This window comes from Mustela nivalis (genome assembly GCF_964662115.1).
Source record: "Mustela nivalis genome assembly, chromosome: 12".
Taxonomy (NCBI): Eukaryota; Metazoa; Chordata; class Mammalia; order Carnivora; family Mustelidae; genus Mustela; species Mustela nivalis.
In genome coordinates, this window is record NC_139031.1 from 52,851,593 (window position 1) to 52,865,747 (window position 14,155).

The window sequence follows — 14,155 nt, forward strand, 5'->3', positions numbered from 1 at the left end:
CACCTCCTCAGAAGAGTCTTTCTTGACAACTCTACTTGAAATAACACCTACGGGACGCCTGGGTGGCTCAGCTGGTTGGACGACTGCCTTCGGCTCAGGTCATGATCCCAGAGTCCTGGGATCGAGTCCCGCATCCGGCTCCCAGCTCCAAGGGGAGTCTGCTTCTCTCTCTGACCTTCTCCTCACTCATGTTCTCTCTCACTGTGTCTCTCTCAAATAAATAAATAAAATCTTAAAAAAAAAAAAAAAAGAAAGAACACCTACTACACCATCTCTTTATCCCCTCACAATCCCTGACATTTTTTTTTTCTTAACAGTGGTCATTTCCTGGCTGTATATTTTATGTATGGGTGTATATGTACATATATAGGCATATTTATGTATGTATTACTGTACTTCCACCCTAGAATTTAATCTATCTGAAGGCAAGGGCATTATTGGTTTTGTCCACTTCTGTTTCTAATGCCAAGAATTGTGCCTAACCTCTACTAGATATTAAATAAGTAATTATTGGATGAATTATATGAAAAGGGAGCAAGACCTTTATGGTTATTGCCTATGAGGTGGAGCCTCCAGGTGACCGTGCAGAGATGCTTTGCCTGCTGAGAAGAATGCTCTCTGGCCTTTAACAAAGTGTCCTCACTTTCTTAATTATTGATTCCACTTAACTGAAGGAGCCTTGTCTACTGTAACTTCCTTTGGTCATGGAAATGTTCTATATCTTCACTACCCATGATGGTAGCCACTGCCACTATTTCAGTGCTTGAAATGTGGTTAGTTTATCAAAGCAATTAAATTTTTAATTAATTTTAGTTTTAATGAAAAAAATTTAAATTTAAGTGGTCACATTTGACTATCAAATTGGATAGCATAAGTCTAGGTCATAGAAGGCAAGCAATTGCCTGCTTTAAACATCAGACTGGGTCTTTTCTAATAAATATTAAATATTAAATGAACCTAAATTTCCTGGCTACATTGTCTTGTTTTTTTTTTTTTTTTCATCTTATATGTGTTTAGCTCATGCTAGCAATGCAAAGTGAGAAAATACAAAGCATCTCTTTTTCAGTGTGCTCAAAGCAGAAGGCCAATTCCCCAGCACAGTAAAGATGCTGCTGGCAAAGCCTCCCTTGCAAATGGGGATTAAGCAAGAAAACACAGGATACAATTGCTGTCAGTAAAGCCAGTCAGCAAAGCCATGGGTTTTTGTAGATTCCCACTTAATGATACATTGTTTTCTTTCTCTACAGCCAGTGCAGATTTGAATCTGTGGAATGCATACATTTATTGAGCAAGCAGAAAAGGATATACAAAAGTGAATTTGACATCTCCCTTCCAATAGTATAGGATTTCTGAAATATGACACAATATAATTTAAAATATGTAACTCTTACAACTAAAGGGACTGGTTATTATATCACAAACAGCTCCACTCCATTCTCTGATAAGAAGTAAATTTTTAAAACAGTATTGTTGTAGCATGTACAATGGCAAAGGAGAAGCCAGGTGCTATGTCACTTATTTTCACGGAGCCTGAACACAGGGCAGAGAGATGACACATGCGACTCCTTTTCTCCGTCCCACCCACTCTAGCCTGATCTACCATCTGAGAAAACAAACCAGAAGGTGTCCCAGGGTGGCGGAATAATTGTCAAGCATCATGCTTTTCTCCCTTTAAGTTAAGCTGATCTACGACTGACCAGATGACTACCGGGGTTTCTCACCCTCAGCACTGTTGGCAAGTTGGGCCAAATAATCCTCCGTTGTGGGAGACTCTCTTGAGCACTGCAGGTTGTGGAGTGGTATCCCCAACCTCTGCCTAACAGATGCCAAGAGTAGCTGCCCTCTCACTCCTCCTCGTGATAACCAAAATATCTCTAAGGTATTGCCAGTTGTCCCTGAGGACCACTGAAGAAGTCAAGAGCATCACAGCCTACTCACTTCCTGTGTTTACCTGGATCTTGACCTTTTATGTTTCATCTCTTCTCAACCCCGTGTTACTCTCTTGGATGTGAAAACTTCTTTGCCTTTAATTATTTGACCTTGGTATTCTCTTAGACTCAATTTTGGACTTGCCTGCTGATGCCTCTGTTCCAGATGGAACACCTTTGCCTCAACATTTCATCAGTCCTTAGATTCAGTACCGAACCTCAGCATGGACTTCCCTAATGTGTGTCTCTCTCAGATCTGCTTGTGATATCAAAGGCAGATTATACAACCCTCAGGGAAGGAAACTGTCTCATTTCTGGTGACCTCAGTTCTAGTGTCAGCTTGGTTGTTATCTTGGTTTTTTGGTATCTCCTTCTATTGGTTAAATAGATTCCTTAGGCCTCAATTTCCTTATCTTCCAAATGAAGCACTGATTTCTGTCTTCATTGCTTTAAAGGTTTTCAAGGTTTAAATAAGGTAATTGATATTAAAGTGCTTTGGAAAGATTTAAAAAACTCTTCTGCAGATATAAGGGAGTATAATAGTAACAGTGTTCCTAATTCCGTGCAAGCCTACAGAAAGTTACAGATAAGCTGTATCTCTATCCATTTAAAGGGAACATGAAGCTTGCTCCTGTCTTTTCTGACATATTGAGAGTGAGCTAGAATTTTCTAGACTGGACATTGGGGATGTCTCTTTTACTGTTTTGGCACCAGACTGGTCTGGCAAAATTCAACTTACCAACCCAAGTACTAATGTCAAATAGGGTTTGTGTTCTGCTTGAGGAAGAAAAATATTCTGGGTACCCACATAGTTCTCTGAAAGAAGTATGAGCTCCATACTCAGTGTTGAATTTTAAATGACTGCCAACCTCTCTCTTCTGTCATCTTAAAGCTCCCAGCCCCTAAACATGGGGGGACACTCCTGTTCCTCCCCCAGTCATGGAGAAGACAATGAGAAAAGCTCAGTAGAGGCCCCATGGGGTGTATTCCAGCATTTGGATCTGTAGCAGTTTTCTAGGCACACCTAGTACATTTCCCTCATGAGGCCATTGCCATATCCTCATCTTGGACCTTTAAAGCAGCTTCACCTCTCCCTGTGCAGGAGGTGTGTGTGCTTGTGTGTGTATTGATAATATGTGCACACTCCCTGTCAGGGTTCCTTCCAGCATATAGGAAATGCAGAAATCAGAAGGTCAAGCATTCCTAGAGCACATTTGTGACTTAATGAACAGGAACAGAAGAGGATAATTCTCTTTAAAGGTCTCTTTCCCAGTGAATGTTTGAGAATTACCATCTAGAAACCCTCCACATATAAACTAGGACTAGACTTCTCCCGTCAAGAGACTGAATAGATATCACGAGCCAAGCAGAAGTGAGCTGGAAAGTCCTTGTCTGAGCTTGCCAAGAGGCTTAGCCTTTATTTCAGGGTCAGAACCCTATCTTCTTTTGTCCAACTTGGAAATGAGGAATATATGTGCTTAGTATTCAGATGTGTCGTCCTTGAGAATGTGAACATTGAAGATAGCCAAGCAAGGGGAAATAGGTCAAAAGATACTGCACATAGTTAAAAATAGCCACCGCAGAAAATGTGTTTCTGTTTGGCATCATGCCTCTTCACGTTCACTTTAATTGGCCATTTGGCGTGCTGTGTAAAGCAGACAGCATTTCACACCTCTGGGACACAGGGGTTATGGTACTCTGTTGATGGCTCCAAACCACACAAATTGGAGACTAAGGTAGTTATTTCTACAATTAAAGCCAAAATTGCTTTCCTTTCATGTCAGCAAAGAGTCTAGTTCCAATGCAAAAATGTCACCCTTCTCTGTCTGCAGAGAAGCTATTCTCTGTTGAAGGCCCTCCCCTCCCCCTGCCTGACCACTCATTGCATGGTGTCAGATGATGTCACATGTCTAACCTTCCATTACACTCTGGCTGAGCCAACACAGCTGGATTCTCAGCCAACTATGAAGTTTAAATTGGTAATTCCAAATCTGTTCTATAAATTCCAGCAACAGTTGATTTGGCCAGAATTTCAATGTGATCTTCATGCCTGAGTTAAAAAAAAAAAAAAAAAAAAAAAAAAAGGAAGAAAGAGAACTAACTAGTCTCTAATGATCTACCTCAGGGAATATGTGAACCATTGAATTCAACTTTTTCTTTTTCTTTTTTTTAAATAAAGTTGCCTTCTTTTTTTTTTTGTCCTTCTCCCCTGTTCCACTGTTTATTATGACTATGGAGCCATGAACTTTGTCAATGGCCTAGGAAGCTCTGACTCTGTATTTATGACTAGGTAAGTGCATACTGTGAACATACGACTTTTTAAAGTGATTTTATATAGAAATATTAGAGATCAAGGAATAAAAGATTTTATTTTGCTTTGTAATAGAGCTGCAAATCAGCATATGTTCTGGTAATCTACAGGAAACAGCACTGTTTAGGGGAAGTGATCTATCTATGATAACTAGTAAACAGAACTTACTAGGAACTAGGAGTTTGGGGACTTTATAAAAAGCGCTTTAGAGAACATTCTAACATTTGTCCAAAAGGATATGACAATTCTAAGAACTATGGTGTGTCAGATGTTTTAAATTACTGAGCTCTCTCGCGGAACTCCTTCTCTACTTCTCTGGAGAAAAACATTTAGGCCTCTAGCCCCATATCTTTGAAATCCAGTGTTTTTTTGTGGGTTTTTTTTTTGAGATTTTATTTATTTATTTGACAGACAGAAATCACAAATAGGCAGAGAGGCAGGCAGAGAGAGAGAAGGGGAAGCAGGCTCCTGCTAAACAGAGAGCACTATGTGGGGCTTGATCCCAGGACCCTGAGACCATGACCTGAGCTGAAGGCAGAGACTTAATCCACTGAGCCACCCAGGTGCCCCTGAAATCCCATTTCATAGTTATCTCCTTCACTGGATTGCTTACGGTCCCTGCCTGGTTAAGTGAATATGGAGGGGTCCCGTGGAATGAGGTAGTGTGATCCAGTCACAAGCAATTACTAAAGGATTGTGAAAAGCAATAATTTCAAAAAATGTAGAATTGAGGATTATCTGAGGATAACTATTGTAAAATTGGAAATCAAATAACAAAATAAAAGAAACAAGCCAGTTGCTGGTCCCCTTAATTTCCTTATTGGGAAGCAGCAGATACCTTGAGGATGTCTTTGAAAATAAAACATATATATACATATATACATATATATATATATAAATATATTTAAGATTTATTTATTTATTTATTTGACAGACACATCACAAGGAGGCAGAGAGGCAGGCAGAGAGAGAGAAGGAAGCAGGCTCCCTGCTGAGCAGAGAGCCTGATGCGGGGCTCGATCCCAGGACCCTGAGATCATGACCTGAGCCGAAGGAAGAGGCTTTAACCCACTGAGCCACCCAGGCGCCCCAGAACTTATATTTTTAAGGGACAAAGATAATGTATAATATTTTGTTCCTCATGGTTGAAACAGATATCTTATAAAAAAGAAGTCTAAGCTAGCAGACATCCTGAAAAATGGATGGCATTTTAAAAATGTATTTATTTTATTTATGTGAGAGAGAGACAGACAGACAGACAGACAGAGTAGGGGGAAGAGCAGAGGGACAGGGAGAAGGAGAGAAATTTCCAGCGGTGCAGCAAGGGAGCACAGAGCCCCATGCAGGACTCCGTCTCAATACCCTGAGATTATGACCTGAACCAAAATCAAGAGTCCAGAAGTTAACTAAATGAGCCATCCAGGTGCCCCTGGATAGCTTTTTTCTTTTCTTTTCTTTTCTTTTTAATAATAATTTTCTCAGTCATTTCACACATAATACATATTTAAATTTACCTGGTTGTTCTTGAGTACCCCTGAAGCAATGTTGACCTATTTTCCATCATAGTGACCTAGTTTTCCCGCACTCATTTAAATTAACATTTTATTTATATAGTTAGCATAAAGTGAAATAAGTGGGGACTGATTAAGGAAATACAAAATGTAAGGCTACCCAGAGAGTTTAAGGATGCTAAACTTTGAAATAGAAGGTAATGTGGCTAATTTTTCAGAGAGAAGAGATTCAAAAGCTTTCTATAGATATTGTATCTTTTAATGAGTTTTGAGTCATAAACTAACTGCATCAAAGCACTGACCTCAGGACAATCCATTAGAAGTTTGGGAGGACTGATTTGACAGAGATTTGTTGTAGGATTGACTGCATCGTATTGGATTAGAATAAGCCTTTGCTTGATTGCACACTGCTTAGAGGGGAGGATTGAGAGCAAGGAGAATGAACTGCACTGGATGAAAAAATGGGGCATCTGGCAGATAAAGTAGAAGTTGGAGTCAAAAGAGCACCTAGTAATAATAGTGTTGACATCAATAATAACAACAGCGGTATTGACTCCTTTGTCTATGCTGGGCACTATGTGTAATCCTCACCCTACTTTCTACGAAATGGGAACTCTTGCTATCTAAATTTTATGGATAAAGGAACTGAGTTGTAGAATGTATTTAGTTTTCGACTTGTGGGGCTTAAGTTTCTCTAAGGCATCCAAAAGGAGGTGTCTAACGGGCATGTGGAATAGGACCCAGAACTTCAGGAGAAAAATATCTGGTCTGGAGATAATATAGTGGGAGCCTCTAGACTATAAATGATCATGTAGGCCACAGAGGTACATGAGGTAAAGTTTCATGACACTTTATAAAAGAATAAAAGGAAAAAAGAAAAGAATAAAAAGATAAAAGAAAATAGGATGAGAAATTATCTTTGGATTTGGTTATTAGTGGTCATAATAAAAACTATTTTCAAAGAGTGGAAAGGTCAAAAGCCATATTGTAGTGGATTAAAGAATGAAGTGTACTCCTCTAACATGTATACATATTTTTTTAAAGAATTATTTTCTTATTTTCGAGAGAGAAAGTGCAAATGGGGGGAGGAGCAGAGGGAGTGGAAGAGAGAAGTGAGTGCAGAGCCCTACTCAGAGCTCAGTCTCAGGACCCCAAGAGCAGAAACCAAGAATCGGTTGCTTAACCCACTGAGCCACCCAGGTGCCCCTAAGATGTTTACCTATTAATAAAAGGAGAGACATAGGTTAAGGACTTTTGTTTTAATAAAATATTTGGCAGAGGAAAAAGAGATTTCTTTTTTTTTTTTTTTTAAAGATTTTATTTATTTATTTGACAGAGAGAAATTACAAGTACACTGATAGGCAGGCAGAGAGAGAGAGAGAGAAGGAAGCAGGCTCCCTGCTGAGCAGAGAGCCCGATGCGGGACTCGATCCCAGGACCCTGAGATCATGACCTGAGCCGAAGGCAGCGGCTTAACCCACTGAGTCACCCAGGTGCCCCGGAAAAAGAGATTTCAAATAGGCATTACACTGATCGTGGGATTTCAAATGCCAGCATCCCATTTTTTGTTAACCAAAGGGCTTCATTAACTTTTGAAAGTAGCAGAAATACAGAATTAAAGAACGATTAATTAAAATCACAGGTGCTTCTTGCATCTCTCTCAATGTTGGTTTAAGAAATGCATATCATTGAAAAATCCCATTATGAAGCGAATTATTAGTAGATTCTAGAAATTTTCATGTAGACTCTAGACAAAACAGTTAAAAATTCCCCAGATCAGTGGCACCTGGGTAGCTCAGTGGGTTAAACTCTCTGCCTTCAGCTCAGGTCATGATCCCAGGGTCCTGGGATCAAGTCCCGCATCGGGCTCTCTGCTCAGCGGGGATTCTGCTTCCTCCTCTCTCTCTCTGCCTGCCTCTCTGCCTACTTGTGATCTCTGTCTGTCAAATAAATAAATAAAATCTTAAAAAAAAAAATTCTCCAGATCAGTAGTTAACAATGAGTAGTGACAGATGGGAATCTGAGGAGCAATGTTTGTCAGATGGAGATCATCACTAGAAAATCTCATTACTTATAAGAAATTAGTTATTTATTTGTCTGCTTTTGTTGACTCTTGTGGCATCTCAATTTTAGTTATTTTGAGATTCAAGTAACTAAGCAATACTGTAATCATATTAGAAAATAATAATTCTTTCTCTGTCATCTAACAGACAATAGCAATGCAAAAAATAAAGAACTATTCAAAAAACGAATAAGAAAGATTTTACCTCTTATAAAATAAAAATATAGACTTCTGAAATTACATTTTAGTCATCACTGGTAATAGAACTGTAAAGATATGGAGCAGCCTGAAAGTGTTCTGGTCCAAGCTTATTTTGTAATGGACACGGACATCTGCTTAGCCTGATCAGTTGTTTTATGGTTCTCTGGTAAATGAGAGTAGCACAAATTACTATTGAAAGAATATACGGGGGAACAATATGATGTACTAAATGGGAAATCTGAACGACAATGAGATCATATTCGATCCAGTAGCCCCCAAGGTTATTTTCTTTGTATTTTTAAAATTCTTAGTCCTATAAATTCTTAAGAAGAAACCTTTATGAAATTGGCTGAAAGTCCCATAAAAAACAGTTTCCATCCTCAAACCTGTATGTTATGTCCATCTAAAACTTGTAGCTTTTCCTTCTAATCCTCTGATCTTTTTATATCCACTGCTTCCATAAGTAAGCAATTTGAAAGTAATAAAACTGAAAGTAGTTTTGACCATTACTCTTCACCTTTTAAAAAAGCTGTTTCATTCTTATCCAGCAGTGCCAACTCATTTGATACTCTGCACACACAGCCCATCAATTAAAGCTGCTAGCTGTGTGCAGAATGTAATACATCAGCTAGGTTAAGTCTATTCTAGAAATAAACCGTAGGCCAGAGATGAATGGCCATTTTTACTTTCTTTAAGTGTCACTCCACACTTTCAATCACATCACCGCTAATAGAGTCTATTTTCCACTGTACTTTTTAGTACTAACAGAAAGCCCAGACTCTACCCTGCTGCATGAAGTCTTCTTTCCTGACCACTTAATGTCATCTCTTTTTTTCTGGAAACGCCAATGGAACATTGAAATTTTTGTATACGTCTTCAAAAGTTGATGATATTTTTTCAGCACATATTTATGGGTTTCTTGTAATTTGGAAGTTTTAGTAGTTGAGCAAACAAATAAGTTTCCTGCCTTGACACCGCTTCAAGTCTAGTGAAGACAGACAAAAAGCAACCAACTGCAGTAGAAGTGATAGTATACGGAAAGTGCAGGGTGCTTCTCACAGACTGCATACTCCAATGTGGGATCACGAAAAATTCTTGGAAGAAATTACAACTTAAGTTAAAATCTGAAAGGAAAGGAGTCAGCCAGGAAGAGGCAGGTGGAGGAGTAAGGACAGTGTCCCAGGCATACTGAGAAAACATGTACAAAATATGCAAAGATGGGCTTTTTTATTTTTTATTTTTCTCTTCTCAAGTAAATTAAGGTCTTGTGGGAAGAGCACTCCCTCATGTTTCTTTGGGTCTCTCACACGATACCTCATACTTGGCAAAGCTCATATTTATTTTTTTATCTCATTTTTTAAAAAGACTTTATTTATTTATTTGACAGAGAGACACAGCGAGAGAGGGAACATAAGCAGGGGAAGTGTGAAAGGGAGAAGCAGGCCTCCTGGGGAGCCCAGAGCCTGATGCTGAGACCTGATCAGCCTGATGCTGATCCCAGGACCCTGGGATCATGACCTGAGCTGAAGGCAGACACTTAATGACTGAGCCACTCAGGCACCTCTTTATCTCATTTAAAAAAAAAAAAAAATCCTACTTAGTTAACATATATGGTAAAATTGGTCTCAGGGGTAGAATTTAGTGATTCGTCAGCCGCGTACAACACCCAGTGCTCTTCACAACAAGTAGGCTCCTTAATGCCCATCACCCACTCAGCCCATCCCCCACCCTCTTCCCTCCGTCAACCCTCAGTTTGTTCTCTATCATTAAGGGTCTTTTATGGGTAAGCCTCATATTTATAATATAACTGATAGAGCAGATCCAGATTCAATCTCTCCAGTTTCCATAATAGAAAACAAAATTTAAAAATAAATTTAGAAACTTAAAATATCAAATATTACTAAATGTATAGGCTACCCTAGTGCAATAATCTGATATAAAACTACTTTCACTTTATCACTAGTAAAGACCATTCGAAATATCAATCGGTATCTGGTATAACTATGCTAAAGATGCAAAATAAGCCAACAGAAGCAAAAGTACAAGCATGTCTATGACAGTCTACTTTTTTATCCTTCCTCAGCAAATCTTTTTTACTTGGACTTTTAGTTAGCATTCAAATAGGCCTGATCAAGCCCCACCCCTGGCTCCCTGCTCTGCAGAGTCTACTTCTTACTCTCCCTCTACCCAGCCCCCACCCCTACTAGTGCACATGCTTTCTCTTGCTCTCCCTCTGTCTCCCCCCTTCTCAAATAAATAAATAAAATCTTGGGAGGAATTTGTAACTGGGCGATGGACATTAAGGAGGGCCTGTGATGTAATGAGCACTGATGAATCACTGAACTCTACCTCTGAAACTAATAATATATATGTTAATTAATTAAATTAAGATAAATAAATAAAAATTTTTAAAAATTAAAATAGCAAATAAGCCTGATGTATCAATCTTTAAAGAATGAAGTGTTGGTTTTTTTTTCTTTCGGGTAACTTTTAAAAACCACTTGGTTAAACTAATAGTTGATTACTAATTGAAGCAGAATAAGAGCACATGCAATTGCAAAGGCATGTGACAGTCATGACTATTTAAACCGTGTTTGCAGATTGAATTAATATGTCAATGTTAGCCTTAGTGTTTATCAAGGGAGCACAGAATGGAGGGTAATGAGAAGGAAGAACATGAACTATTGGGTCAAAAATATGTGAGATCATTTGGAAGGCCTGATCTTTTGACCCATCCAAATTCTTATTTCTAAAATTATTGACTTTATGCTCATCCTCCATGCGACAAATGAATGGAGGGGAAGTGACCAAAAGACCAGTATGTCCTGGTAATCAGGTACCCTCTAGTAAAAGCTAGAGGAGATTGTGTGTGTGTGTGTGTGTGTGTATTTCTTTAATTAATTAACTTATTTTAGAGAGAGGAAGAGAGGGTGCATGTGCATGTGTGATGGGGGGAGGGGCAGAGAAAGAGAATCTTGAGCAGACTCCCCCCGGAGCCAGGCATTCTGGTTGGATTTCAGGACCCATGAGATCATGACCTGCGCCAAAACCAGGAGTCAGGCATTTAACCAGCTGAGCCACCCAGGCGCCCCTAAATGTGTATATTTATTTGAATATTTAAAATAATATTTCATCTATTGCCAATACATGGACATTCTAATCACAGATGTGGAAAGTTAGTCTTTATAGACATAACAAGAAAATGAGCTTTATCTCTTCAGGTTCATGGTGGGAATATACATTTTTTTAAAACAGTCCTGGAAATGCCGAAAACCCAGTACCATAAAGAAAAATAATCAAATAATTCATAGGATAAAAAATCATTTTTGAATACAGGTAGGAAGACATATATGCTCACAGAGATCTATCCTGAGCTATAGTACAGAAGAGGGTATGTAAGGTACTAAAACAGCTTTCACAAATCTTTTCTGGCATCTTATTACAGACCTTATGACAAAGCCTCTTGTGCATGTAGTGGCTCATAAGGGACCAACTTGTTGGCAATGCTTAGCAACAAGTCACTTCAAATACCTTCTGCTTGACAATGCCATCTGGCCCAGGATGTGTTGCCAGGAAAACCTGTTAACCAGTGTTCATCGATTCTTTCTCTCCTTTGATCCTGTCACTCAAATTTTAACTAAGTTCAGAATTCAGAGGAAAATTTAATTGATACAAATCAACATACTGCATATCAGAAATAGGTCTTTGTTAAATTATTTTATTTTCTTAATGTTAAGTAAACCTTTGAGTTTTTCTCTTTTTGACTCCGTATTAGTTTGTTGTTGTTTTTAAAGATTTTATTTATTTATTTGACAGAATGAGATCACAAGTATGCAGAGAGGCAAGCAGAGAGAGAGAGGAGGAAGCAGGCTCCCTGCCAAGCAGAGAGCCCGATGTGGGGCTCGATCCCAGGACCTTGGGATCATGACCTGAGCTGAAGACAGAGGCTTAAACCACTGAGCCACCCAGGCGCCCCTGTATTAGTTTTTTTAATGACCTATGCATTTTAAAAGCATTTCTGCCTATATAAAATATTTCATTTTATGGAGTTAATAACTCCATAAAAAACAGGAACCATTGAACTGGCATAGTAATGGGTATATTCATACTAAAAGTAATGGCAAAGTAGGATTTTGCAGTTAACACTAATTACCATTGGTTACTTTTATTAATATATCCCCTTTTGAGCCCCATCTGTAAACCAGGAATCAAATTTAATCCATACAAAACTCTATTATGTATTCACTAGTAGACATATGGACAGGAAATAAAGGTCTCAGAGAATTAGTGAAACTTGCCCAACTTCATATAGACACTATCATAAAGGGTTAAGACTCAATTTATGGACTTTCTGTTTGTTTTTGGCTTATTTAGTAGTTTTTATGACCTTTTATAGTGAAAACAGAATTATATTATCTGGGTCTTTTTAAAATTAGAATGCATTTGAAGCAATATGTATTCCTTCAAAAACAATTTTGGCTATATCACAAAGGGTTTGGGAGAAAGTTGTATTATTAAGGACAGACTACAGTAACAAACAGTCCTCTCCAAATTTTAATTTAACACAGTAAGTTTTATTTCTCCTTCATTTTACCATCTAATCTGGGCTTTTGGTGGCAGGTGCTTAGCTTCACATGGACATTCAGGTTACCTGACTTCTTTCATCTAGAAACTCCACCGCAAACCTTTCTCCAGCCTGAAAGACAGCAAGTGGATTCTCTGTATCCAGAAGGATGTATTGAAATCCATGCTCTCCCACCTGTGTTTTTATGCATTTCAAAAGTAAAAATAAAAATAATACTGTAGGAATAAATTCAAATATAGTCCTAATGACAAAATAGTGTTGGCTTAAAATAATTAACTATGTGTAGTTTATAAGAGACATATAGAAAATATGAGGCTATGGAAAGTTTGAAAATATAAGGATGAAAAAATGGGAAACTACTAGAGTTATACTAATATCAGACAAAATACTGTTCGATGTACAATGCATTGCTAGAGATAAGGACGTCTTAAGAAGACAGTTTAATTCAGTAGGAAGATATAATAATTCTAAACTTGTTGACAGCTAGAAACATATCCTTACAATCTAAGCAAAAGTTGGCAGGGATATAGGGATAGTCATACCCCATCACAATGAATTATTTTCATATGTCCTTTTTAGTAACAAATAAGACAGAATATTCAGAAGGATATAGGAGATTTGAATAAGATTAACAAACAGTATGATGTACTTATTTAGAACAGAGCAAACAACAATCAAATGAAAAATAGACATAATTTTTCAAGTATGCAAAAATGTTTTACAGTGGAGCTGAAGATGTTCTAGGTCATAATACAAATTTCAATAATTTTAAAGGATTGTTGTCGTAGAAAACATTTTCTCTACTATAATAAAATCAACCTAGAAAGTCTCAGATGGGTAGACAACTAGTATAGTTAGAAATAAAGACAATTATAAGTAACTCATGGGTCAAAAATGAAATAATATTTGAAATTTTAAAATATTCTAAACTGAAAGATAGTGAAAATAGTACAGGCTAGAATTTGTTAATACAATAAAAGCATTTCTTTGATGAAAGTGTATAAATATAAATGAATTTAATAAGAACATTTGATTGGGCCGCCTGGATGGCTCAGCGGGTTAAAGCCTCTGCCTTCAGCTCAGGTCATGATTCTGGGGTTCTGGGATCGAGCCCCACATTGGGCTTTCTGCTCCGCGGAGAGCCTGCTTCCTCTCTCTCTGCCTGCCTCTCTACCTACTTGTTTTCTCTCTCTCTATGTCAAATAAATAAATAAAATCTTAAAAAAAAATTTGATTATTAGTAAGCTCAGTATTCTATCTTAAGAACTTAAAAAAAAATAGCATACAAGCCTAAGATAAATAGAAGAAAATAATAGATTGAGTTATCACAGAAATTTAAGGTTGTTTTGACACTAAAATAATTAAGGCAATACAAAATATTGAAGTGAAAAATCATGTGAACATCTTGTTGATGCTGAAAAAAGCATTTGCTGTAATTCAACACCAGTACATTTTTAAAAGCTTTATAAAACATATTTGCAAAAACTCTCACAAACATCATAGTAAATGGTAAAATTAGAATTGTTTTTCTTTAAGATGAGGATCAGATTGAGGATA

General features: G+C 37.7%; 1 protein-coding gene across 1 annotated transcript in view; it reads left to right on the plus strand.

Annotated features, from left to right (window-relative positions):
* The first annotated feature begins 4,154 nt into the window (after positions 1 to 4,154).
* TMEM196 (transmembrane protein 196) overlaps positions 4,155 to 14,155 on the plus strand; it is a 159,147-nt gene continuing 149,146 nt past the window's right edge. The window contains exon 1 of the mRNA XM_082693843.1: positions 4,155 to 4,218. The gene's annotated coding sequence lies outside the window, so the exon portion shown is untranslated. The remainder of the gene's footprint in view (positions 4,219 to 14,155) is intronic.